Consider the following 6,000-nt stretch of genomic DNA (forward strand, 5'->3'; position numbering starts at 1 on the left):
TGAGGAGTGCCCACTGAATAACATGGGCAGTGTGTAATGCTTGGTTTCCCCTGTGGTGGCGCTGCTGAGAAATTACAAACTCCCTCTAAATTATTAGCACGATGCTCTATTAAATGGGGAATCATTTAATGGTTAAATGAGTGTGTTTTGATCAGACTTTTGCAGATGTGAAGATACCAAATCTGTTTTTATTTTTTTCTATTTGGAAAAAGGGGGTGGTTCAAACTTCATCAGGTTGTCGCCACTTAAATGTGTAAATGCTGCTGTAAAGCTTAGTTTTTCTAATCATTGTACATACTTCAGAGCAGAAGTGCACAAGATGCCATTCTGTGTGCCTTCCAAATATTTGGGCACAGAAAAGCTTGGGTGGCAGGAAAACTACATGTGAAGAGAGTCCGAGGAGAGTACTACATAGCAAGGTCAGAGCGTGCACATCTCTGGGACCCCAATATATCAGGTGAAAGGAGTTTTTGGATCCTTGTTTGGCACTCCAGAAAGAGTACATGACTTAGGTGGGCATATACACAGGCCGCTGTCTCAACTGTAGTTTATGAAAGTTGCAAAATGCTAGGTAGTTGGCAGAAGTAATTTTTTTTTTTTTTAATGCAGACACTTGCATGCATTGCCCCCTCCATGGAACTCTGTTCTCCCATAGGTGGGATTCACAAGTTCTATTGAGTAGCAGCTGAAGATGGACACTATAGTTGTAGGAGGGGGGTACCTATGTGCCCAGGCGGTTCTTGCTGTGGCGGCTAAACTACCTCTGTTCTTCTACACCCCAGTGTGAGTCTGACAACATATCCCAACACTATGGAAACTTTTGTAGAGTTTTGTAAAGGGCTTCTCCAGCTTCCTGCAAACTTTCCACATCTTCTCTGAGGTCTTTAACCTTCACGGGAAGTGTTGGCAAGTATGGCATCTTAGTACCTGTGCTGTAGACACTTATCGTTCAGCTGTAGAATTTTTTTTCCAATTTGGTTCAGACTAGTGATGAGCGAGTATGCTTGTTACTCTAGTTTCTCCGAGCAGCTCAGGTGGTCTCCGAGTATTTCAGCTTGCTCGGAGATTTAGTTTGTCGCCTTAGCTGCATGATTTACGGCTGCTAGACAGCTTGAATACATGTGGGGGTTGCCTCTTTGTTAGGGAATCCCTACATGTATTCAAGCTGTCTAGCAGCCGCGAATCATGCAGCTGTGGCGACACACTAAATCTCCGAGCAGTCCGAAATACTCGGAGACCACCCGAGCATGCTCTGAGAAACTCGAGTAACGAGCATACTCACTCTTCACTAGTTTAGACACGTTTGGTTTGTCCAAGATTTTGGGTAAATTTGCCCTGCTTAAGCAAGACGGGAGGTGAACAGTCCTGTTCCTTGAGGTGCACAATGGCTAATACTTATGGAGACATTACAAGTGACATTGTTATGGGGCAGATGGAGAGTTGGTGCTTGTATGAGGTAATCTGTGCTGAGTATGAAGGCAGGATGAATTTTGTCTTGTTTTGGCTGCTAAAAAGCTTGTCGCCAGCACTGATTGGGCGCCGCTGTCACGTGTCACAACAACAGCACAGGAGCTCCCAGAGACCGAGTGCCGACACTACGGAACAGTGCCGGCACAGGAGGGGAGTATAGGCTTTATTATTTTATGGGGGCCAAGCATGGGGTATGAGAAAAAGTTGCCCAAGTAGTGGACAACTTCTTTTAATACCTAGCAAATACATGTGAAAAAAAATCTAATTATATGCAGAACTGTAAAGATAATCATTGTGGCAATCACATTATTTTCCTCTCGGTACAAACTTTTCCATCTCCTATGGTGAAACAACTGAGCAATTTTTCCTTAGAACAGAAATCAAATTAGAGTAATGGCTACACAGAGATTTAATGGAAATCAGAAATGTGAGGGTACGAAAAGTAGAGAGCCTGAATACATGACAAATAGAGACTGGATTTTACAAAAGCGTGTAAAGATAAAAAAAGGAAGGTTTTATAGAGACTGTTGAAACCAAGCGCAAGCATTCGGTGCACCCTTGGTTCAATGTAACCTTCCACACATTCGTTATGCCTCTATCTCCGCTCTTCTCTTGTTTCTATGAAGCCAGAGTTGTCATTCAACGAAGAGCCGAGGGCAGAGATGGATGCAAAACAAGTAGCTGAGACGGTAAACTGAACTGTCCAGCCGCGACAGGGGATGTCCACTGTGGAAAATCATTTTTTGTTAGCTGGGAATAAAATATCCAGTCCAGCCACTGGGTTTCCTAGTAGTCACATGTAACCTGTGAGTTAAATGGGCTGAAAATGTTCAATCCTCTACAGCGCCACCACAGGAGAGATGAAGAATTGTATGGTCCCAATTAAAATCGTTGGGTGGTCTACAAAATGCATGGATGAGCAAGGCTCTCTTGATCAGGAACAAAAAAAATTACTTGAGGTGCCTGCTTATGTCGCCTGCTTTTACTTTAACTTTTCAAGTCATTTCTGTTCATCACAGCAGCCTGTAAGGCTATGTGCACACGTTCTGGATTTTTTGCGCGTTTTTTTTCGGCGATTTTTTTTCCGCTGCAAAAACGCTTAAACGCATACATTAAGCATCCCATCATTTTTAATGCATTCCGCATTTTTTTGTGCACATGTTGCGTTTTTTTCTGCGATAAAAACGCATTGTGGAAAAATACGCAGCATGTTAATTAATTTTGCAGATTTTTTGCAGATTTCCCGCTATTTAATGCATTGGGAAAAATCCGCACAAAATACACGCAAAAAAAGCGAGTAAAAACGTGAGAAAAATGCATGCGGATTTTCTGCAGAAAAAGTCCAGTTTTGTTCAGGAAATTTCTGCGTAAAATCCTGACGTGTGCACTTAGCCTTAAAGTATCCACAGTCTTTTCTCATTTTCTTTTCTCCCACTAGAATGTGGAGTTGGAATCAAAGCTAGTATCAATTCTCTGTTATCAGGACATATCAGCCAAATATGTAAGAAATGTAGGATGAGACCCAAGAGCAGAACCCAATGTTATTTCACACTTCATACCCAACTCCTAAGAATGCAGATCCCGCCCCATTAATATGGAATGCTAAACCGGACCCCAAAATAAATTCAGACACCAGACAGAAACTCAAATTACTTCCGCCCTCTTCCCAAACCTCTAAATCAATGCACGTTACCAATCCCCAAGAAATTCTCCTGTCTTGATGAATTGGACACATTATTTTCATGTCAGGACACCATGCGCGAAGGAGACCTAATAGCCGTGCGATCACCAATAAAGATGTCTACATTAGCAATTGTATGATGAAAATCAAATCCAAGAAATACACCAATAGCAAAAAAAAACGTTGGGGCTATGCATAAAATATAAGGAAGATAAGAATGCAATGATTTGGAAACTTCTAAGAGCCGTATTTTATACACAACAGAACACAGATCGCCAGGTGAGTTTGGACATTTTTCTATTTCATTTAAAAAAAAAAATTAACTTATTTAGAAATTGATGGCAACAACACGTCTCAAAGTTGGGCTCGGACCATGTCCACCATTGTGTAGCATCCCATGTTTCTACAACAGTCTGTAAATGTCTGAAGTGAGGAGACAATTGCTGGAGTTGTCGGACAGGAACGTTGTCCCACTCTTGTCTGATGTTGGATTCTCTCTGCACCACATTCCTGGGTCTTTGCCAGATTTTCCGTTTCATAAGTCGGCAAATATTTACTATTGGTGAAAGTCCTGGACTGCAGGCGGCCAGTTCATCACCGAAACTCTTCTACTGTGAAGCCATGCTGCTGTGATGGATGCATATATAGCCTGTAGCAAAATACTAGGACCAAGTGTTAGGACCGAAACATTAATTATAAAGATTACCAAATAAACTATATTTTTTGTTCATTGCAACCCTTTTGAGTGACAAGTATTTTTCTACATATTTTATGGGTTGGAACTAGTGATGAGCGAGTATACTTGTTGCCCAGGTTTTCCCCGAGCACGCTCGGGAGGTCTCCGAGTATTTGTAACTGCTCGGAGATTTAGTTTTCCCTGCCGCAGCTGGATGATTTACGGCTGCTAGCCAGCCTGAGTACATGTGGGGGTTGCCTGGTTGCTAGTTAATCCCCACATGTAATCAAGCAGTCTAGTAGCCGCAAATCATCCAGCTACGGCAAGGAAAACTAAATCTCCGAGCACTCACAAATACTCGGAGACCACCTGAGCAACGAGTAGACTCGCTCACCACTAGTTGGAACCATTCATGGGCACCACTGCTCAGGTCAGGAGTGCCGTATATTTTTCATAAATTGTGATGGATGCATTTTGTGGTTTAATATTGTCCTGCTGAAATATGCTAGACTTTCCCTAGAATAGATGTTGTCTGGCTGGAGCATACTGTGGTCTATTAAATGCTCAATATTGATAGTGTCTTATAAGATGTGTAAGCTGCCCATGTCGTAGGCACTAATACAACCCAATACCATCAGAGATAAAGGAACTGTGTGTTCATAACAAGCTGGATGTTCCCTCTCCTCTGGAGTTCCCAGGATGCAGAATCTGGTTTCCATAAGGAATTTTAAAATTTTATTTTCATCTGACCACAGAACAGGTTTCCATTTTGCCTTAGTCTGTTTTGATTGAGCTTTGACCCGTAGAAGATGGCAGCGTTTCTATATTGTGCGGATATATGGCTTCTTTGCATGCCATAGATTTACCGTTCATTTGTGCATTGTACTGCATTCACAGACAATGATTTCTGGAAGTATTCTTGAGCCCATGCAATGATTTGCATGACTAAATCATGCCTGTGGTTGATGCAGGACCCGTAGACCACGAGCATCCAATATGGACTGTCGGACTTGTGCACATGGATTTCTTCAGAATCTCTGAATATTTTGACATTATGTACACTAGATGATGGGATATTCAGATTTTTTGCAACATTACATCCAAGAACATTTTTCTAAAATTGTTCCACAATTTTTAGATTGTTGTTCACAGATTAGTGAACCTCTGACCATCTTTACTTCTGTGAGACTCTGCCTCTCTAGCATACTCTTTTTATCCACGATTATATGACTTAGTTGAAAATTGCTCGTCTAGCTTATTTTCATTAGTGCAGCCAACTTTTCCAGCCTTTTTTTTTTTTTTACCCTGCGCCAACTTTTTTGAGGTATAGCTGCCATCATTTTCTAAATGAGTTTTTTTTTTTTAATGAGTGAAAAAAAAAATCCAACATTCATCTTCTGATTTGTGTTCTATGTTATGTTGTGAATAGAACATGGCTATAACTAATTTCAAAATCATTGCATTCTTGTTTTCTTTACATTTTATACACTTTCCCAACTTTTTGGGAATTGGGGTTGTAACTACCTAGTTAAAAATTTTGGGGATTCAGACCTACATCCTTTCCTCAACGTGCATCTCCGTAGATAATACTTGATTAGTGATGAGCGATTGGGCTCGGATAATCTGTTTTCCGATCATGCTCGGGTGCTGAGTGTCTTCTGCGTGCTCCAATAATAGGTATAATAGATCTTTAGCTGGCTTCTTTCTTCTCTGATCCGTTTGACAGGTCTCTTTCTATGTACAGTCATGGACAAAAATTTTGAGAATGAGACAAATATTAATTTTTCCAAAGTCTACTGCTTCATTTTTTCTAATGGCAATTTGCATATACTCCTGAATGTCAGAGTGATCAGCTTAACAGCAATTACTGTACTTGCAAAGTCAATATTTGCCCAGAAAATGAACTTTAACCCCCAAAATACATTTCAACATCATTGCAGTCCTGCCTTAAAAGGAGCAGCTAACATCGTTTTAGTGATTGCTCCATTAACACAGGTGTGGGTGTTGATGAGGACAGGGCTGGCGACCAATCAGTCATGATTAAGTAAGAATGACATCACTGGACACTTTAAAAGGAGGCTGGTGCTTGATATCATTGTTTCTCTTCAGTTAACCATGGTTATCTCTAAAGAAACACGTGCAGCCATCATTGCACTGCACAAAAATGGCCTAA

Source organism: Ranitomeya imitator, chromosome 6, assembly GCF_032444005.1.
Source record: "Ranitomeya imitator isolate aRanImi1 chromosome 6, aRanImi1.pri, whole genome shotgun sequence".
NCBI classification, from domain to species: domain Eukaryota; kingdom Metazoa; phylum Chordata; class Amphibia; order Anura; family Dendrobatidae; genus Ranitomeya; species Ranitomeya imitator.